The sequence below is a fragment of the Polypterus senegalus genome, chromosome 1 (assembly GCF_016835505.1).
Source record: "Polypterus senegalus isolate Bchr_013 chromosome 1, ASM1683550v1, whole genome shotgun sequence".
Classification (NCBI taxonomy): Eukaryota; Metazoa; Chordata; class Cladistia; order Polypteriformes; family Polypteridae; genus Polypterus; species Polypterus senegalus.
In genome coordinates this window covers 149,915,157-149,938,493 of record NC_053154.1, presented here as the reverse complement: position 1 = coordinate 149,938,493, position 23,337 = coordinate 149,915,157, and the positions used below count along the sequence as shown (strand labels likewise).

The following is a 23,337-nucleotide window of genomic DNA, read 5'->3' as shown; positions in this document are numbered from 1 at the left end:
TTGGCGAAGAATAAGTGCGATAGTCAGAGAGATGCAGAAAGCAGACAGGCATATAAAGAGATAAGGCATAAGGTGAAGACAGAGGTGGTGAAGGCTAAAGAAAGTACATATGATAAGTTGTATGACAGGTTGGACACTAAGGAAGAAAAGGACCTGTATTGATTGGCTAGACAGAGGGATGAAGCTGGGAAAGATGTGCAACTGTTTATGTTAATAGAGGATAAAGATGGAAATATACTCACAAGCGAGGAGAGTGTTTTGAATAGATGGAACGAGTATTTTGAGAAGCTGATGAATGAAGACAATGAGAAAGAGCAAGAAAGTTGGATGATGTGGACATAGTGAATCAGGAAGTGCAATGGATTAGCAAGGAGGAAGTAAGGACAGTTATGAAGAGGATGGAAAGAATGGAAAAAAGGTTGTTGGTCCAGATGACATACTGTACCTGTGGAAGTATGGAGGTGTTTGGGAGAGATTGCAATGGAGTTTTTAACCAGCTTGTTTAATGCAATCTTAGAAAATTATAGGATGCCTGAGGAGAAGAGAAGAGTTGTACTGGTACTGATTTTTAAGAATAAGGGGGATGTGCAGAGTAACTAGAGAGGGATAAAACTGATGTGCCACGGCATGGTTATGGGAAAGAGCAGTGGAAGCTAGGTTAAGAAAGAAGGTGACAATTAGTGAGAAGTAGTATGGTTTCATGCTGGGAAAGAGCACTGCCAGCAAGAGTGAAAAGGAAGTCCCACAAGATGGTGGTGAGACCAGCTATGTTATATGGGTTGGAGTTGGTGGCACTGACCAAAAAACAGGAGACAGAGATGGAGGTGGCAGAGTTAAAGATTTTCTGATTTGCTTTGGGTATAATGAGGATGGACAGGATTAAAAATTAGTACATTAGAGGGTGAGTTCGGGTTGGACGGTTTGGAGAAAAAGGGGCGAGCTTGCTTTGGTTTGGACATGTGAAGAGAAGAGATGCTGGGTATATTGGGAGAAGGAGTTTAAGGATGGAACTGCCAGTTAAGAGGAAAAGAAGAAGGCCTAAGGGAAGGTTTATGGATGTGGTGAAAGAAGACATGAAGGTGGTGGGTGTAATGGAGAATGATGCAGAGGACAAGAAGATATGGAAAAAGGTGATCCACTGTGGTGACCTCTAACAGGAACAGCAAAAAGAAGAAGAAGAGTTCAGATTTCATGTTGATGTAAATGTGTAAAGACTGTCTATTTAAAAATAATAATAATTGGACTTAACACATTTTCATGCATATGTGTGTGTGTGTGTCCATGCACGAGAGAGAGAGACAAAGACAGAATTGATGTAATTCAGATGCTTACTAGTATATAAATAAACATTTTCATAAAAGGTATAATAAAACATGTATGCTTTTATTCAAGAATAAAACGAATAAAAGATCTATCAAATGACATGTTGTTGTGAATGGGTAAAGACTGTCAAATCCAAATATTGTTTTCAAATAAAGATATTTTCATTCATGTACAGTATGTGTTTCACATTCAAGCAGTTATATTTGATATAATAAATACATTTCATTTGAGTAATAGTCTGTGTAAATTTGTTAGTTGTAAAAGTCAGTGCTAAATGACAAATTATGTCTGTGTGCCATTTTAATTACCTTGACATCACATAAGCGCAATTGTCACCAAAGTAAAAACTCACATTCAGTTTGATATAATAAACATATATATTTGATTTGTGTCTGCAAGACCTAAAATTTCTTATTTTGTCGTACATTTATGCAGATCTTTGTAGACACAGAACACACACGAACACATGTATTTCAAATAATGATATATCATTACCTATATAATTCCTTACAACTCTTTGCTAGATAAAATCTTCAATGCAAACTTGAGCTGAAAATGAAAATTATGGTGTTGGGGAGGGGGGGGTAAATAAAGAGGATTAGTGTGAGGAATGGCATTATGTTGGTTGAATGGGAGATGGCTGAGTGCAGGCTAAATGCCACTAATTGACACATTTGCAGAACAAACACAGTTATTAGAGGGCAACTGATGCGGTGATAAGGATGTATGAGGTTCCTTGTGTGTGTTTAGAAACAGTAGAACGTTGTAGGGGAACACAATTTCTTACAGGTTTTTAGGGAAACTAGTGTTTTAATCCAGACTAGGGTCTCCCACATCCCAGGGCATACAGGTTAGGTGAGTTGGTGACTTTTAACTGTTCCTGTTTGAGTGTGGGCATGTGTAGCCATTGACATGGAGTGGTGCTTTGTCTAGGACTGATTTCTGCCTTCAGTCTGTGCAGGATATGCTCTGGTCCACAATGACATAGAATTGAGTTATGCAGGTATGATAATATTTGGTTGTTATGCTGCAGACTGATTTGTTTATATTATAAGTAAACATAGATGGTGAAAGTTAGTTGTGTAAAAATTTGGAATGTAAAAAAAAATACAAAAGACAATTCAGAATGTTTTCTATTTCTACATTTTTATACTAAATAATCAATGTAAACTCCAGTATGTAATCCTACTTATTTAAATATAGGGTCACAGACGGCTAAAGAGAAAGTAAGCCAAGGGATAACCCTGGAGGAGATGCCAATCAATCATAAGACACTCACTCACTCCACACGCAGACACTCACACTGGGTCTCTCTGGAGTGCCCAGATCAGGTTTACATTCACATGTCTGGGATGAGGGGGAAACCGAGCCATTATGGCACCCAGAATCCTATGCCAGCACTGTGCCAACTTTGTAATATCCAAGAGGTTATTTTATTTATTTATTTATTTATTTAATGGTTTTAAAATACACAATTGATCATTAAATAGTTTGTTATTATTCAAACAAAACCAAAGAAATTACATTTGGTTCTTTTTAACAGACAGATTTGGTACTCTGGGCTTAGAATAGTTTAAAAGCTTGAGAAATATTCCACTTTGATTACAAGCTAGAGTCTCATTTTATCCCTCCAGGGGAAACAGCATTGTGCTGCACAATCTGCATTTTCACAACTGTGCCCTGAGTGCTCATCCATGGCATTGCTTAATTTCCTTTGATTCTGCAAGCCTAGCTTATTCTAGCAATTGCACAGTAAATCATAAAACAACAGAAAAGTCACCTTATGTTTCAATGCTGGAAAGATCTGCAGTAAAGACACATCTGTTTACAGTATCTAAAAACAGAGGTACACTAGCACATGCTGCATGAACACTCATATTTGCTGTCATATTCCAGCAAAACCATGTACTACAGCATTCTGTATAATGCCCAGGAAAGCATTCTCCTAACCATAATGGGCTCTGTGGTGTTTATTTTCTCTGGGGCTCTGTGTCACATGTGATTTTGTTTTTCACACTGCTTTGATAAGCTGGCCTTAGTTAAAAATACTTCTGATATACCTACATCATTACTATACAAATGTATATACAGTATGACCAGCCAGTACCCCATTTAATGGAAGAAAAAGAAACTAAAAAAAAGTTCAATTAATATTTGGGATGGTCATGGACATCTTTGTCCTCTCATGCCTTGTTCTCTGTGTGTCTTTCTCTAGTTCAATTTGTGGAGCTTCATGCTCTTCTGAAGGTGGTCTAAGATTAAAATCTTCCAGTGGCATTGGATTTTAATGAGCTTGTGAGCCAGAAAAGTCTAGAGCTCTGGTGCTGGGTTGGAAGTGATGTTAGCAGGCTTTGTCACCTGGGTTGTAAGTGAAAGGAAAGAAGCTATTAGTGACTGCACATCCCCAGGCTGAGACACCTTACCTATCAGAATTGTCTGTATGTTTCCTACACACTTGTGAGCTGTAGACATGGACAAATGTGTTGGTACCCTTATAGCTCATTGGAAAAGAAGTGTATGCCTCCTAAAAAGTGATTAAATGAAAAGCAATTGTCCCATGTATATCTGCACATCATCGAGTAAAGCAAATGTAAAAAGAGATAAAGTACTGTTTATTGTACAAAGATATTTTAAAATGGCCTGGACACATTTGATGCTATCCTTACAAAAGATCATTAATAATTGGAATAGGGTGATTTTCAAACTACCTGATTTCTCTAATTAGTATCGCACATCTCCAATCATGCAATCAGTCATTCAGCCTACTTAAATGGCGAGAAGGAGTCAGTCTGCTGTTTGGTATCATCGTGTATCCCACCCTGAACATGGACCAGAGAAAGCAAAGGAGAGAGTAATCTCAGGAGATTAGAAAGATAATTATAGTCAAGCATGTCAAAGCAAAGGCTATGAGACAGATTTATGTTCTTGTGACATCAGTTGCAAATATTATTAAGCAGTATAAGGTCCATGTGACTGTGGCCAACCTTCCTAGATGCGACCACACAAGGAAAATCCATCCATCCATCCATCCATCCATTATCCAACCCGCTATATCCTAACTACAAGGTCACAGGGGTCTGCAGGAGCCAATCCCAGCCAACACAGGGCACAAGGCAGGAAACAAACCCCAGGGCAGGGTGCCAGCCCACCGCAGACAAGGAAAATTGACCCCAGAATAGGCAGAAGTATAGTGAGAATAACAAGCAAAAAGCCAAGGTCAGCTTCCAAAAAGATACAAGCTGAACACCAGGACCAGCTTCCATCAGTGTCTATTCGCACCATTCATCACTTTTTGAATGACAGTGGACTCAAGGGAAGAACAATATAGAAAATCCAAACTGAAATTTTCTAAAATGCATATTGACAAGCCTCAGTGTGTCTGGAAGAATGTTCTTTGGATAGACAAAACTAGAGCGTTTTGGCAAGTCACATCATCTCTATGTCCACAGATGAAAAAATTAAGCTTTCAAAGAAAAGAACACCATACCTACTTTGAAACATTGAGGAGGCTTGATTATGTTTTGGGACTGCTTTGCTGCATCTGGCATGGAGTGCCTCAGGTCTGTACAGGGTACAATGAAATCTCTAGACAATGAAGACATTCTGCAATCTCAGTTGTAGGCCACTGATCCTCCAACAGGATAATAACCCAAAACACACAGCTATCCACAAGAATGACTATTCTGAAATTTCCCCATTAGCTCTGATTTGAATCATATGAACATCTAAAATAATTAAAACATTAAGTCAGGATAAGGCACCCTTCAATCCTGACAAAACTGGAACAGTTTGTTCAGAAAGAGAGGGCCAATTTACAGCCACAGAAGTCTCACAGAGAGCTACAGGAATCACTTGTTTGCAGTGACTGTCTCTAAAGGTTATACAACAAAATATTAGGATGAGAGTCCCATCATTTTTGCCATTTTTATTTGTGTTTTTATTTGAAATATTCCTTTGAATCAAAAATCTAAAGCAAATTGTGAGTTTTGTTAAATAAGGAATAAAGGAATAAAAAATGATGGGTGCCAATTAAATTTGATGATTTTTTGGTGGAGGTGTACCAACAAATTTGTGTATGTCTGACACCATCAGGATTCTGTCAAATGGTAATTCCATCCTAAGTCGAAGGTTGGTGCTGTCACCGAATGCCTCTCCTCTTTTTCTGTGTGCATGGTGATGTACCTTTGCCAGAAACTGAGGCAAGGTATGCAGCAGTGGAGTGGGAAGCTCTGATGATTAAATGGACTATTCAACAGGTGAGATACTACCATCTTGGCTGTGTGTTTTCCCTTGTCGCTGACCATGCCCCTCTTTAGTAGCTAGCACTGCACAAGGAGTCAAAGCCACAAGTCACTAGATGATTCTTGGATCTTCAGCTGTTCACATTCAGGAGTCAGAATCGCCATGGCTTCCTCCATGCCAATGTCAATGCTCTCTCTTAGGTGTATGGCCCCTCAGTTTGAGCTGCCCAAAACAATGAGTCTGGGCTAGGGGTGAGTCTGGGGAGGACGGGTGACACACATGTACGTTGGACAACTTCAAGGCTTTTCAAATGGTAAATCCATCCCTGCCACCTAATGTCTCTCCTCTTTTTCTGTCTGCAGTTCTGAAAACTTCAGGAACAATGATGTCTGGCATCTCTTCTTGATTCCGGTCACCTGAGCCCATACCTTCCACTTCTGTCTCCTCATAACCACCTCAACCCCCATCTGGGTTCAGTCTAATCTTGGGACAATATTAGACTGCCAATAAAATTGGCAACAATTATACGGGGATCACCTGCCAGATCCTCCAGCCTTAATGCATATACAGTAAATATATAGAGTCATGCGAAAAAATAAGTAAATACCATGGAAATTGTTGACTTTTTCAAAATATTTAAAACATGCAAACATTAAATCTTCACGCAAGAAGGGCCTACAGATAAAAGTGATATAAGTGACATGTTGCATTCATTCTCATAATCTAAATAACTTCAAATGCTGATTTGTCATGTGGAAAATGTAACTATGTTCCTATATTTATCACCAGTTCAAAACTATAAAATTAGAATCAGGTGTTCAATATTAGGGGCCAATGATTAGAAATCGTTAGGGAGTATGCAGGCAGAACTATTCCTATATAAACAGTAGATAGGGCTCGGTCTTCTTTTTGCTATTGAGGTGTGTGGTGTCATCATGCTGAAATCAAAAAAGCTCCTTAAAGCCCTCATAAAGAAGGTTGTGGATGCCTATGAGTGTGGCAAGATTGCCAAATTATTTGAAATCAATCATTCCACTTTAAGGAAAATCATTTACAAGTGGCATACAGTACATTTCAAATGACTGCTAAAATGTCCAGGATTAACAGCCCAGAAAATTCAGCCTAAGACCTAACCATTTGTTTCAAAGAACCCCAAAATTTCATCATAGGATCTGCAGCTACATGTATTGTCAGGGATGCCAGGGGCCATGACCCGGCCGGGACGTCATGAGGGACCTGATGTGGGTCTGTGCCCACCCTGGATCACGTGGGGGTCGCCTTCCTGGTTGTTTTGGGGGCCATGGGTACAGGGCATGGAAGCTCCGCCCTGTAGGGGCCTGTGGTCACCGCCAGGAGGCACCCCAATGCCTTGGGGACCTGTTCCTGGTGTGGTCGGAAGTGCTGGGGGGAAGATTTAGGACGGCACCTGGAGAGCAGCCGGGAGGACAGCCGGCGCTTCCGCCATGCTGGGGCGTGGCCAGAGGAGGAATGCCGGGAACACCTGGTGCTCATCCGGGAACCATATAAAAGGGGCCGTCTCCATTCATTCGAGGCTGGAGGCTGGAGTCGGGAGGCGGAGAGACAAAGCTCAGAGGAGCTGTGGAGGCGGCCCGAAGAAAAGGCATTGTGGCCAGGACTGTGTGTGATTGGGGTAATTGTGCACGTGACTGGGGTCTGAGTGACCAATGGACTGGGGTCTTTGTGACCAGTATTTGTAAATATAGCTGTAAATAAACGTGTGGTGGTGTTTTAACAACATGTCTGCCTGTCTGTGTCCGGGCTGGGTTCACAGTATCTACAATCAGAAACTGATTGCACAGATTTGATCCATATGCGAATTATGCATCATATAAAAGTGTACTTGAGAAAAATGTAAGGCCATATGTCCAAAAGATGAAGTTGAACCAGAAATAAAACTTACAATATGATAATGATCTGAAGCACACTAGCAAATGCACCAAGGGATGGCTCAAAAAGAAGAAATGGAGGGTTATGGACTGGCCTAGTTAAAGCTTTGGTCTGAATTCCATTGAAATGTTCTGGGGGGATTTGAAATGGAAAGTACATGCAAGAAAACCCATAAACATTTAGCAACTGACGAGATTTTGTATGGAGGACTGGTCAAAAATTTGGCAGAGTCATTGTCACAGAGTGGCGGGCACAACAGAGGTACTTTTTAATCAAAGGGACAATACCAACTTCTGACACCAAGGGTGTACTTACTTTTTATCTATTACATCTATTGATATTTTTGTTGAATAAATGATTGAAAAGGCACATTTTCCTAGTGTTTTATTCAAGTACATTACTTTTATCTGTAGGCACTGTTTGCATGAAGATCTACTGCTTGCCTGTTTAAAAATGTTGAAAAGGTTATCATTTTTCACATGACTGTACGTATATATACTACCTAAGTTTGGCTGTGTCATGGTGAGAATTCATATTTGAACAAACTGACAGAAGAAGAGGCAAGATAAGCAGGTAAATAATTGTTCTATGATTAAATCTTGTAATTCAAAGAGTCTAAATAAACAGACAGTTGGTACAACCACAAGGGAGACAAAAAGAAAACAAAATTGTTTTTATCAAAAAGATATAATACAAAAGAATCCAAAGTCAACTAAAGTCTTATTAGAGTCTTATTTTCAACAATTGATCACCTACTAAACCCAGGTAGCTCAAAGGAATGCCTCCTAAGTGCTTCCAGTGAAACCTGTGAGGCTGTCGCTGTATTCTTCAATCAAAAAATTAATGATATTAGAAATAACATAGTATATCCCTCCAACACTAAGGATCCCCCTAAACCCCAACACCCTGTTATAAACAAATTAAACTCTTTCACTAGGATAGATTTACCTGATTTACAAAAAATAATATCTCAATTAAAACCTCCACCTCGCTTGACCCGATACCAACAAGGTTTTTCAAAGAAGTATCAGGCGTGCTAATTGATAATGTTCTTGACATAGTAAATTCGTCACTAGATACTGGGGTCTTCCCAGACTGTCTTAAGACTGCTGTAGTTAAACCCCTACTTAAGAAACATAATCTTGACCCCTCAGCTCTTGAAAATTTTAGACCCATCTCTAACTTGCCCTTCTTAAGTAAAGTTCTAGAGAAGGCAGTCATTATGCAGTTAAATGACCACCTAAATAAACATGCTATTCTTGATAAATTTCAGTCAGGTTTTAGAACAAATCACAGCACAGAAACTGCACTCGTTAAAGTAGTAAATGACTTGGGGTAAATGCAGACAGAGGCCATTTATCTGTTCTCATCCTCTTAGATCTGAGTGCTGCATTTGACACCATTGATCACAACATTCTTAGAAATCGCCTTAGTCAATGGGTGGGCCTCTCTGGCAGTGTCTTAAATTGGTTTGAATCCTACCTGACAGGGAGAAAATATTTTGTTAGTTGTGGGGATTACAACTCAAGACACATGATATCCAATATGGTGTTCCACAAGGCTCTATCCTGGGTCCGCTGTTATTCTCAATCTACATGCTTCCGTTAGGTCAGATTATCTCAGGGCACAACGTGAGCTACCACAGCTATGCTGATGACACACAGCTGTACTTATCAATAGCACCTGATGACCCTGATTCTATTGATTCACTAACACAATGTCTGACTTGTATCTCAGAATGGATGAATAGTAATTTTCTCAAGTTAAATAAAGAGAAAACTGAAATTTTAGTGATCAGCAATAATGGATACAATGAGGCTATTAGAAATAAACTGGATACATTAGGATTAAAAGTCAAGACGGAGGTAAAAAGCTTAGGGGTGATTGTTGACTGTAATCTGAATTTTAAATCACATATTAATCAGATCATTAGGACAGCATTTTTCACTTAAGAAACATAAGTAAAGTTAGACCTCTTTATCACTGAAAGATGCTGAGAAATTAGTTCACGTTTGTTTTCAGTCGACTAGATTACTGTAACGCACTCCTCTCAGGACTACCCAAAAAGATATAAATCGCTTGCAACTAGTGCAGAATGCAGCTGCTAGAATCCTAACTAGGAAAAGAAAATCGAACACATTTCTCCAGTTTTGATGTCACTACACTGGTTACCTGTGTCATTCAGAATTGACTTTAAAATTCTGCTTATGGTTTATAAAGCCTTAAATAATCTCGCCCCATCTTATATATCGGAATGTCTGACACCTTATATTCCAAATCGTAACCTCAGATCCTCAAATGAGTGTCTCCTTAGAATTCCAAGAACAAAACTTAAAAGAAGTGGTGAGGCGGCCTTCTGCTGTTATGCACCTAAAATCTGGAATAGCCTGCCAATAGGAATTCGCCAGGCTGATACAGTAGAGCACTTTAAAACACTGCTGAAAACACATTACTTTAACATGGCCTTTTTATAACTTCATTTTAATCGTAATTTAACTTAATCCTGATACTCTGTATGTTCAATTCATCATAACAACTATTCATGGTGGCTCTAAAATCGGTACTGACCCCTACTCTCTTTCTGTTTCTTTTTCCGTTTCTTTGTGGTGGTGGCCTGCAGCCACCTCCACCTACTCAAAGCTTCATGATGCTCCAACAATGATGGACGGATTAAAAGGAAGAAGTCTACGTGACCATCATCATCATCAAGCCCTTCCGTGAGAACCCTAAATCCAAAGAGGACTGTTTCATTTATGTTAGGTAGAATGCCCAGAGGGGACTGGGCGGTCTCATGGTCTGGAATCCCTACAGATTTTATTTTTTCTCCAGCCCTCTGGAGTTTTTTTTGTTTTTTCTGTCCCCCCTGGCCATTGAACCTTACTCTTATTCGATGTTAATGTTGATTTATTTTTTATAATTATGTCTTTCATTTTTCTATTCTTTAATATGTAAAGCACTTTGAGCTACTGTTTGTATGAAAATGTGCTATATAAATAAATGTTGTTGTTGTTGTTGTTGTTGTTGTAAAGGCATTTTCCCAGATATGACACATAATGGTAGAGACTCATTTTTGTTTCCCTTTCACCTTTTACAAATTTTTGTAATCCTTCTTATTCTTCTAAATGTGTAATCAATAGAAATAATTACTTCATTATTCAAGCCCTTTGATATGAAGTACCTAAATATGGTTTGGTTCAGCCTAATGTCTTTATAAGTCACATGATTAGTTGAACATAGACTACATTTATATTTCATGAAACCATGTTAAAGACATTAATCTCAAAAAAAATCCCACAGAAGGGTGGTCTAGCTTCAAATAAAAAAGTACTTTAAAAAGACAGCAAATATTAAAACAATTGTATAACAAAATTTTTAAAAAGCACCCATCAAAGAAATGTATATACAAACCTAAATGTCAGAGCAAGAAGGGAAAGAATAAGTAAGGACACTGAGAGGTCTGAGGCAATTCTTTTAAAAAATAATCTTCTATTGCTAAAATACAAAAACTGGTGAATGGAGTGTCAAAACAAAAGTCACTGTTTAAAAAAAAATGTCATTTTAAAATCTGATAAAATGGTCAAAGTAAGTAAAGATGATTAATGGATGGATTGATTAATTGATATATACATTACTTCAGAATTTACTTGGGAAACTGAAATCAAATTAGTGACCCTAGGGTCTAATGAAGCAAGAAATTAACATTTTTGGTTACAATACTAAACATTTTTATCTTCAGAAAACAGTTTTTAATGTGACTCAAGGTGGAGACCGTGTCTTGCTATGAGCGTGGTTCCCTGTATCAGGGAATGGAATATTTAGGAAGACAGAAGGCCACATAGGAATAGCATTCCCAGAGGAATTCTGCTACCAGTTTACATCTTTCTACAGAAAAGTGCCTAAAAATGTGCAGGCATAGTGGCTAAAAAAGGTTCCCTAGCAAATGTTGAGATTTCACACTAACATAGCAAAAATGAATAGGTAAGAACTACTGCATTATCCAGTGGTGCAAAGCAGGTAAAGCCTTATCATAAATGTCTCAGGGCTGGAGGCTCGTGGAGGTGAAAGCTTATAGAATCAGTTATTTGTATTTGTATTGTATTTTGTTTATAATAAGTTTAGAATATGGAGAATTGTGTTTTCAATTTGATTTTCAATTAATTTTGGTTGATGAATTAAATTAATTAGGATTCAGTTTTAAAACATGAAAAAATGCAAAATATTGGCCAATCTTATGTTGGAAGGGAGGTGGGATATATGGCCATTTCAAGCATAACTCTTAGTGAGCCTGTGGTGGGATTCAAATATATGCCTTTGTGCTATCTGGTCCAGCCACGTAGGCTGTAAAAGTATTTTTGAGCTCCTAAAATAACTATAAAAGAATACTATTCTCTTCTGGGAAAAGACAGCTTATGCTTTAATGGTTTCATTTAGCTCCTGAAATATGCAAATCTTATATAGACGGATGAGTAAATATGTTCCAAATCCTTTTTTATTTATTTTTATTCCCAGTGTGTGTGCAGAAAACCGACAAACCATTATCAATTTTTTGGGGGGAAATCTGTCTGCTGCCTGAGGGTTTTTTCATATTTCACCCAGTCTCTTGAAAGCATTTACAGCTTAGCCATTTTCAAAATATTTAGTTTATATTTGGTTTCTATTTTGAGACACTTAATTATATTGGCATTACTTAACAAATGTAGTGAGGAGAAAATAAACCATCTCCTTATTCTGAAATCATCAGATTACAGTATCATTATCATCACAGTTAATGAGGGAAGGGAGAAAGCTTCCGACACCCAAAGACAATGAGAGCAGATTTCAGGGAGGCATTCATTTTCATATATAATTTTATGTCGCACTACTATACCAAAGGCTCATTAAATTTAATTGTTAAGTGATTATGGGTTTAATTCCCAAATGTAATCTGCTGGATGCAACTGCTTAATGATATTTAAGGAAAAAAGAAATCTCAAACCCTAGCGATTTGCTGCACCGACTGTATCCCATCTCTAAAACCACAACATTAAATCACTTTTTTCCCATAGTCCCTAGAACGCTTTGTCCAGCAGTCAGCTCCTTTGAAACTAAATAATACTTTTGTCTCCAAAAATATCATAAAACAGTTGTCCCGGCAATGATTCTTCTGTTCATTGGGATTTTAGTATCAGCTATTAACTCTGATTTCTCATAACTGTGTCACTGTGTGGTCTGTCACTGTGAGCTTATTTAATTTAGTTCTGTTGCATTTTCCTCACAGGTGTGAATTAGTCCTTGTTGTTTATGCGAAATATTCAACCATTGTAATGGAAGCAGGCAGTCTGGTATAACAGTTTAGCCCTGTTGCTGCATAGTTCAGTTACCAACTTGGTCACTGTCCACTGTCCACTGTTTGCTCACTCTCTAAATATCTACATTGGTTTTCTCATACATTAGCTGCTCTAAATTGGCATAATGTAAATGAGTATGGACACTATTGTGAGTGTGCCTTGTGTTGCACTGGTTAGTTTTTGTCTTTTTCCTGATGCTGCCACAGTTGGTTCCAGGTCCCTGTGACAAGAAAATAAAATGGCTGGAATGATAGATAATGGTGATCCCATGCTGCTATAACAGAAACCATATACATGTTGTCACACACGCGATTAGGGAGCAGCTGACTGGCTCAACGGAACGTGATAATTCATAGAAAATGGGTTTGGAGCAGAGTACTAACACCTGTCTCTTTTATTCAGCAGAAAAACAGACAAGTAAGACCCGCAGACGATTTCCCTTTCGTGTATACAACAACCGCTACCTCCCTCCTGTGTCATTTTGATGACATCACTTCCGGCTCCACATTTCCACATCATCTCTGGATCTTCCTGGACTTTCCCATCATACCCCTTGTACACAGTTTCCTGTCTGTCCCTTATATAAATCCAACTATTTCAGCAATACCTTTGTCCTGGTTGTAATTCAATTTCTTTGAATGTACAAGTCTGAGCAAGACTACTGGACACTTCAGCACGGGAAGGCAAACTAAGTGGAATTTGTTTCCCTATGTTTTCCTTGTGTCTAATGATGAGGAGACAAGGGACTGCCGAGGAGACATGGAGATGTACTGAGGCTAACAAGCAGACGTACTGACATCATCTTTGTAAATAAGAGAAATGGTTGGAGGGGGAGAACAGAAATAAAACTTACAATATGATAATGATCTGAAGCACACTAGCAAATGCACCAAGGGATGGCTCAAAAAGAAGAAATGGAGGGTTATGGACTGGCCTAGTTAAAGCTTTGGTCTGAATTCCATTGAAATGTTCTGGGGGGATTTGAAATGGAAAGTACATGCAAGAAAACCCATAAACATTTAGCAACTGACGAGATTTTGTATGGAGGACTGGTCAAAAATTTGGCAGAGTCATTGTCACAGAGTGGCGGGCACAACAGAGGTACTTTTTAATCAAAGGGACAATACCAACTTCTGACACCAAGGGTGTACTTACTTTTTATCTATTACATCTATTGATATTTTTGTTGAATAAATGATTGAAAAGGCACATTTTCCTAGTGTTTTATTTCAAGTATATTACTTTTATCTGTAGGCACTGTTTGCATGAAGATCTACTGCTTGCCTGTTTAAAAATGTTGAAAAGGTTATCATTTTCACATGACTGTACATATATATACTACCTAAGTTTGGCTGTGTCATGGTGAGAATTCATATTTGAACAAACTGACAGAAGAAGTAAAGGCATTTTCCCAGATATGACACATAATGGTAGAGACTCATTTTTGTTTCCCTTTCACCTTTTACAAATTTTTGTAATCCTTCTTATTCTTCTAAATGTGTAATCAATAGAAATAATTACTTCATTATTCAAGCCCTTTGATATGAAGTACCTAAATATGGTTTGGTTCAGCCTAATGTCTTTATAAGTCACATGATTAGTTGAACATAGACTACATTTATATTTCATGAAACCATGTTAAAGACATTAATCTCAAAAAAAATCCCACAGAAGGGTGGTCTAGCTTCAAATAAAAAGTACTTTAAAAAGACAGCAAATATTAAAACAATTGTATAACAAAATTTTTAAAAGCACCCATCAAAGAAATGTATATACAAACCTAAATGTCAGAGCAAGAAGGGAAAGAATAAGTAAGGACACTGAGAGGTCTGAGGCAATTCTTTTAAAAAATAATCTTCTATTGCTAAAATACAAAAACTGGTGAATGGAGTGTCAAAACAAAAGTCACTGTTTAAAAAAAAATGTCATTTTAAAATCTGATAAAATGGTCAAAGTAAGTAAAGATGATTAATGGATGGATTGATTAATTGATATATACATTACTTCAGAATTTACTTGGGAAACTGAAATCAAATTAGTGACCCTAGGGTCTAATGAAGCAAGAAATTAACATTTTTGGTTACAATACTAAACATTTTTATCTTCAGAAAACAGTTTTTAATGTGACTCAAGGTGGAGACCGTGTCTTGCTATGAGCGTGGTTCCCTGTATCAGGGAATGGAATATTTAGGAAGACAGAAGGCCACATAGGAATAGCATTCCCAGAGGAATTCTGCTACCAGTTTACATCTTTCTACAGAAAAGTGCCTAAAAATGTGCAGGCATAGTGGCTAAAAAAGGTTCCCTAGCAAATGTTGAGATTTCACACTAACATAGCAAAAATGAATAGGTAAGAACTACTGCATTATCCAGTGGTGCAAAGCAGGTAAAGCCTTATCATAAATGTCTCAGGGCTGGAGGCTCGTGGAGGTGAAAGCTTATAGAATCAGTTATTTGTATTTGTATTGTATTTTGTTTATAATAAGTTTAGAATATGGAGAATTGTGTTTTCAATTTGATTTTCAATTAATTTTGGTTGATGAATTAAATTAATTAGGATTCAGTTTTAAAACATGAAAAAATGCAAAATATTGGCCAATCTTATGTTGGAAGGGAGGTGGGATATATGGCCATTTCAAGCATAACTCTTAGTGAGCCTGTGGTGGGATTCAAATATATGCCTTTGTGCTATCTGGTCCAGCCACGTAGGCTGTAAAAGTATTTTTGAGCTCCTAAAATAACTATAAAAGAATACTATTCTCTTCTGGGAAAAGACAGCTTATGCTTTAATGGTTTCATTTAGCTCCTGAAATATGCAAATCTTATATAGACGGATGAGTAAATATGTTCCAAATCCTTTTTTATTTATTTTTATTCCCAGTACGTGTGTGCAGAAAACCGACAAACCATTATCAATTTTTTGGGGGGAAATCTGTCTGCTGCCTGAGGGTTTTTTCATATTTCACCCAGTCTCTTGAAAGCATTTACAGCTTAGCCATTTTCAAAATATTTAGTTTATATTTGGTTTCTATTTTGAGACACTTAATTATATTGGCATTACTTAACAAATGTAGTGAGGAGAAAATAAACCATCTCCTTATTCTGAAATCATCAGATTACAGTATCATTATCATCACAGTTAATGAGGGAAGGGAGAAAGCTTCCGACACCCAAAGACAATGAGAGCAGATTTCAGGGAGGCATTCATTTTCATATATAATTTTATGTCGCACTACTATACCAAAGGCTCATTAAATTTAATTGTTAAGTGATTATGGGTTTAATTCCCAAATGTAATCTGCTGGATGCAACTGCTTAATGATATTTAAGGAAAAAAGAAATCTCAAACCCTAGCGATTTGCTGCACCGACTGTATCCCATCTCTAAAACCACAACATTAAATCACTTTTTTCCCATAGTCCCTAGAACGCTTTGTCCAGCAGTCAGCTCCTTTGAAACTAAATAATACTTTTGTCTCCAAAAATATCATAAAACAGTTGTCCCGGCAATGATTCTTCTGTTCATTGGGATTTTAGTATCAGCTATTAACTCTGATTTCTCATAACTGTGTCACTGTGTGGTCTGTCACTGTGAGCTTATTTAATTTAGTTCTGTTGCATTTTCCTCACAGGTGTGAATTAGTCCTTGTTGTTTATGCGAAATATTCAACCATTGTAATGGAAGCAGGCAGTCTGGTATAACAGTTTAGCCCTGTTGCTGCATAGTTCAGTTACCAACTTGGTCACTGTCCACTGTCCACTGTTTGCTCACTCTCTAAATATCTACATTGGTTTTCTCATACATTAGCTGCTCTAAATTGGCATAATGTAAATGAGTATGGACACTATTGTGAGTGTGCCTTGTGTTGCACTGGTTAGTTTTTGTCTTTTTCCTGATGCTGCCACAGTTGGTTCCAGGTCCCTGTGACAAGAAAATAAAATGGCTGGAATGATAGATAATGGTGATCCCATGCTGCTATAACAGAAACCATATACATGTTGTCACACACGCGCGATTAGGGAGCAGCTGACTGGCTCAACGGAACGTGATAATTCATAGAAAATGGGTTTGGAGCAGAGTACTAACACCTGTCTCTTTTATTCAGCAGAAAAACAGACAAGTAAGACCCGCAGACGATTTCCCTTTCGTGTATACAACAACCGCTACCTCCCTCCTGTGTCATTTTGATGACATCACTTCCGGCTCCACATTTCCACATCATCTCTGGATCTTCCTGGACTTTCCCATCATACCCCTTGTACACAGTTTCCTGTCTGTCCCTTATATAAATCCAACTATTTCAGCAATACCTTTGTCCTGGTTGTAATTCAATTTCTTTGAATGTACAAGTCTGAGCAAGACTACTGGACACTTCAGCACACGGGGAAGGCAAACTAAGTGGAATTTGTTTCCCTATGTTTTCCTTGTGTCTAATGATGAGGAGACAAGGGACTGCCGAGGAGACATGGAGATGTACTGAGGCTAACAAGCAGACGTACTGACATCATCTTTGTAAATAAGAGAAATGGTTGAGTAACTGTTTTCTGTGGTGTGATAGTTAATTCAAAAATAGATTTTTCTCATAAAAACTTGTGTTTTGGTTGCTGCTAAGGAGCTGTGTGAGAGTTTTAAAAGTATTTTTCCCTTTAGGAAGGTTTTTTGCCTTTTTTTTCAGCTGCACAGAAGCAAAAGCAACTGGGTGTTTCAGGGTGCATTTGGAAAAATTACTTGTTACTTGTAATTTTTCTTGTTATTTGTATTCAAACTAGTGTCAGTTAGTCTGAGCAATAAGCAGAAGTAGCAGTAAATAGCTGGCTTTGTAGTGGCGAATAGTTATAAGAAACAGAAGCAGTGGTTCCTTATTGGGGAATATGATAAAGGCAGTGGCTGACAATCGAAGAGCTAAAAAGAAGGGCTCAGTGGTAAGTAGGCAGGCATCCAGTGTTAAGACATCAATAAGGCACATGTGGCTGTAAAAGAATACAACAAAGTAAGAAATGAACTAGCAGCGGATATTCTCCAAATAAGTTTGTCTGGATTGAACAAATGTTAGCGGTCAGGAAAGTAGAGCAGTTAAGAGGGCGACAGCATAAAGGTTCATTAATACAAAGGATTACAAAGGGTGTAAGTGGAGAGCTTTTAGTAAGGAATAAGACTCAAACTTAGGAGAACAGACAGAGAAAACTAAAGTTAACCTAATAGAAAGAAAAAAAAAATAGCAGGCATTCAAGGGGGAGAATATTACAAGAGCATAAGGGGCTAGAAAGTGTAAAATAAAAGTTCTTTAATCTAATTTCTTTCGGTTAAATTAATTTTTTTTTGTTTTACCATTTAAGTTAAATCATTTAATTTTAATAAAATAAAAAAGTCAATTTTAGTAATCCTAATTAAATTTTAATAATGAGGCTAATGCAATGCATGTCCTGTTGAATGTCAGACTTTTTACAGGACGGCTTGGAGGAGTCAGTCTTCTACAAGGTCTACATCTGTATGAGATACCAGCTGAGCTGGCACCTCAGGCTCAGGGTCGCTGAACCAAAGGAGGACTTGGATAACCTGCATTGTAGTAGAGAATTGGCAAACCTGGCCAAGGTGTTCTTTAGAGAGATAGTGTGCACCCCTAAGGTGGTACAGGAGGAGATTCCAGACCAGACAGGTAGAGAAATAATTGGGTCACGGTCACAAGGCGCAAGGTAAAGGGTGCACACTGTCTAGGGGCATCCACCCCAGAACTGCAAGTGTGAAACTGTTTTCAGGTCCTTGCAGAGCCGGATGGTGTCTCTGAAGATTCTAAGGTGGTTGGCAGGTATAAGGTCAAAAACAGTTCCCCGAAAGAAAGAGGTAGTGATAATTGGGGACTCGATCACAGGTTTGCTCCAGACACAGAGAGTTTTGCATTATGTGTTGCCTTCTGGATGCACAGAAGAGAGACCTCACTGGAAGGGTGGATAGGCTCTTGGCCAGAGCAGGGTTTGATTGAGTTTTCATTGCCCATGTTGAAACAAATGACATACATAAGGGTAGTCTGTCACTTCAGCGATCCAAATTTGAAGAGTTAGGTGCCTTGCAGAGGAGCAGAACTGACAAGGTAGTCTTTTCTGTAGTTCTGTCTGTGCCATGTCCCAGTCCAGGTAAGACTGAGGAGATCTGAAGGCTTAATGCGTGGCTCAAAATGGTGTAGGGTAGAAGGGTATAGGTTTATGGGGCATTGGGAATCTTTTTGCAGCTGATGGGACCTGTTCCACTGTGACAGGTTACATCTGAACTGGAGGGACACCAATGTGTTAGGGAGGCATATGAATAGAACAGTCATGGATTGTTTAAACTAGGGTATGGGGGGCAGGGAGTTTAGGACAGGCCAGGTTTAGAACTGTACATGGAGGAACAAGCAATGGTATAAAAATAAATAAATAAATAAATAAAAAATTATAGTAATGTAAATTCTAACTCAACATTTAATTGTAAAAATAAAACAAGTGAAATATTAAAAATAGCTTGCCTTAATGCTAGAAGTATCAAAAATAAAACAAGTGAGTTGTATGTTGTATGGAGTTGTATGTAGAGGAGCATAATTATGATATTATGGCAATAACGGAAACCTGGCTAAGTAACAAAGATGAGGATGAGTATAACATAGAGGGATACACATTTTTTACGAAGGATAGACAGAACAGAAAAGGAGGTGGGGTTACTGTTTATGTGAAACAGAATTTAAACACAAGTCCTATTCAGTTGGTCAATGAGCTCCATCTTGGTAAGAACATGTGGCTGTGCCTGGAAAGTAATAAGGAAAGAGTTTTATTTCAGGAGTGTGTTATAAAAAGCCCACTGCAGACAGTAATTTCAACACATATCTTTTTAGCAATATTGAAAAGGCAAGTTAATGGGGTATATTATAGTCATGGGGGATTTGCAAATAGCAGAGCATAGTATGTTAAAGCACTAGCACAGGATGAAGCTGGTCTAGATTTAGTATTTTGTAATAATCAGGATAGAATTGATGGTCTAGAGGTGATTAAACTAGTAGGGTCAAGTGACCATAATATAATACAATTCTCAGTGTTTTGGGAAAGTGAGGCTGCAAAGAATAAAACTGTTAAATTTAACTTTGGTAGGGCAAAGTCTAAGGAATATAGACTGGGATAAACTTTTAAGTATGGAGCTAGTCAAGGAGCAGTGGAACAGATTTAAAAAAAATGACATGAAATGCAGGGTAGGTACATACCTAAATTTGGAATTGGTAGGAAATTTAAAACAACGACAGATTGAGTTAATAAATACTTAAAAAAAGTAGCTGCAAAGGAAAAAACAGCTCTATAAGACTAATAACTCCAATGTGAATTGTAGGGCATATTAGAACATGAGGACAACCATTAAGAAGGATATTAGGAAGGCTGTAAGACACATAGAGAGGAATATAGCAGATAAGGCAAAAGATAGCCCAAAGAGAACCTTTTCAGCAGTACAGTTACTTATTTGGCTGACACCTTTATTGAAGGCGCCTTACAACATGTATGATACAATTAGTTACCTTTCTTTTGTTTTTCCAATTGGAGCACAGGCAGGTCAAATGACTGCTCATGGTCACACAGTGTCACTAATTTGATTTGAACCCACAGCCTCAGGGATTGAGGTCCAAAGTCTTAACCACTACCCCACACTGCCTGCGGAAAAGAGCACTCAAGGAGGAAGTGATGTAAAGGGGAATTGAAAAATACAGACAGTGAAATTGCAGATGCTCTAAACTCACTTTTGTCCTTCACAACTGAGGAAGTAGATAACCTCCCAGTGGTAAAAGAGACTACTAAGGATGTACTGAGGGATTTACAAATTGTAGAGGGAGAAGTACTGCTTAGATTGAATAGGCTGAAATCAAACAGTTCTCCAGGACCAGATAATATTTACCCTTGAGTTCTTAAGGAGATTAACAAGTACATATATAAACCCTTCATTCATATTTTAGGAAGTCAGTGCACAGTGGGGAAATTCTGAAGAACTAGGAAATGGCAAATATTATCCCGTTATATATAATGTGTGACCGGACAGATCAAAGCAGTTATAGGCCAATAAGCTAATCGTGCATAGGAATTTTTAAGGATAAGATTGAGAAACACATGGCAAGAACAGGAGTTTTACTGAACAGTCAGCATGGTATCACAAGAGGGAGGTCATGTTTTACGAACATTTTGGAATTCTATGAGTAAGCTACAAAAGGTTATGATCAAAGTGTAGCATATGATATTATTTATCTGGACTTTCAGGAAGCATTTGATAAGGTGCTACATGAAATGTTGGGCATCAAACTAAAAGGAGTGGGAATTTAGAGAGTTTTTTGAAAATATGTTCAAAATTGGCACCGACACAGGAAGCAGAGGGAACCTTATCAGAATTGGCTGATTTTAAGAGTGGTGTTCCACAGGGGTCAATGTTAGGGCCGCAGCTATTTTTAATATATATATATATATGATTTAGAAAGGAATATAAGTAAGAAGGTGGTTACGTTTGCAGATATTACCAAGATAGGTGGACAGGTAGATGATCTGGAATTTGTTGAATCATTACAGCGGGACTTGAACAGCAAACTGGCTTCGGCAGATTTGTGGCAGTTGAAATTTAATGTCAGTAAATGTAAAGTATTATATGTAGGAAGTAAAACTTTTAGGTTTGAATACACAATGGGGCATGTGAAAATTGAAAGTACACCTTATGAGAAGGATTTAGGAGTTGTGGTGGACTCTACACTATCAATCTCCAGACAATGTTCAGAAGCCATTAAGAAGGCTAACAGAATGTTAGGTTATATAGCAGATAGTAGTAGAGTACAAGTCCAAGGAGATTAGGCTCAAGCTTTATAATGCACTGGTGAGTCCTCATCTGGAGTACTGCGTACAGTTTTGGTCTCCAGGCTGCACAAATGACATAGCAGTACTCAAAAATACCTTTTCAGTTCAATCAAATGAAGATCAAAGGGTGACATAATTGAAGTGTTTAAAATTGTGAAGGGAAATTAGTACAATAGATCAAGACTGTCATTTTAAAACGAGTTTATTAAGAACACAGGGACACTATTGGAAACTTCTTCAGGGTAAATTTTGCACAAACATTTGGACATTTTTGCTAAGACTGAGAATGATAGACACTATAAGCTATCAAGTAGTGTATAGTAAACAGTAAGACTTTAGGGACTTTCAAAACTAGACTTAGTGTTTTTTTTAAGAATTAAGTGGATAGGACTGGTGAGCTTTGTTGGGCTGAATGGCCTGTTCGCGTCTACATTGTTCTAATGTTCGGATTGTTTAATTTACTTTTTTTCTCCATTTTATTTTTATTTAAGTTGCAATTGCAATTTGGCTACAATTAGAGCACAGCCTGATAAAGCCTGAACAGAACAAACAGTAATTTGTGCAAAAATAACTTAAATGCGTAACGAAGAACAAGACTGGTGTGGCCTAGCCAACACGTTACTATTATGTCAGAACAACTCAGTATAAAAAAATAAATTAAGTGAAAGGATGTGGAATAGGTGAGGAACTAAAAAAACATGGGATTGGATGCAGATTTTTGTGGACAAACTGGCCCTTTGATGCAACACTGGACATGCTAAGCTTTGCTGTCTTGAATTATGTAAAAACTTGAATTGAAATTTACAAACGTGTTTCTTATTTTGGTTAGGCTTAATGTCAGGGGCACCTGTTAATGTGAAATGCTTGGTTAACATTTGGGATCAGGTTTATTTCTGTCTTATTACTCCCAGGGTTTGCTGCAGTGGTTATGTCTAGCAACAGTATTGCAAGTGTTTTTTTTTCCTGCTTAAGTTTCCCTCTCTCACCCTAACTTAAGCAGCCCTAGGGTAGAGGATGTTTGAGGTTTTTGGCTAGCTGAATGAGCGTTCAAAGGATAATTGATTTTCTTGAGTTTTCTTTGCTTCCTGTTCACAGCTTCAGGAGAATGGGTTTGAATCTCATTCCCATCATATTTTATACTGTGGTCATGTGTTAAGTTATCTCATTAGGAAATTTTACATGAAAACCTTTCAGAATATGACATTTCAGAGAAAATAATTCTTCCCATATAATAAGTCAAGATGTAACATATCATTGACCTCTCACATCATCTAATCATAAGGAAAAATAAGAAATGGTATGTTTTGGTCATATTTCACTTGTATTTGGGGTGGCACGGTACACACTAAAAGTGTCATGTCATTTTTGACCCACTTATTTCAGATAAGGGTTATTAAAAACACATAAACACACACACTATGGCCAGTTTAGCATTGCAAATTCAACCTAATCTGCATGTATTTGGATAGTGGGCAAAAAACCGGAGCGCCCAGAGAAAACCCATACAGACTCAGGTAGAACATGCAAATTATACAAAGGAAGAACCCAGAATGCAAACCCTCGTCACCTTACTGCGAGGTAGCAGCGCTACCACATTGCTGCCCCTAAATATGTTTAAATTGATTTCCATTTTCACAAAATAAATTAGACATAATCCATAATTAGGTTTTGTGTACATGAAGTATCAGATCAAC

At 37.8% G+C, this 23,337-nt stretch overlaps 1 long non-coding RNA gene across 2 annotated transcripts in view; it reads left to right on the top strand.

Annotated features, from left to right (window-relative positions):
• The window catches only part of LOC120533617, a 93,312-nt gene extending 79,906 nt beyond the window's left edge, over positions 1-13,406 (top strand). Inside the window, exon 7 of one of the 2 annotated variants that reach the window (XR_005634581.1) lies at positions 13,206-13,406. This is a non-coding gene — a long non-coding RNA (uncharacterized LOC120533617). Of the gene's footprint in view, positions 1-13,202 lie in introns of both variants that reach the window. The other variant, XR_005634579.1, reaches the window with a different exon arrangement.
• The last annotated feature ends 9,931 nt before the right edge of the window (positions 13,407-23,337 follow it).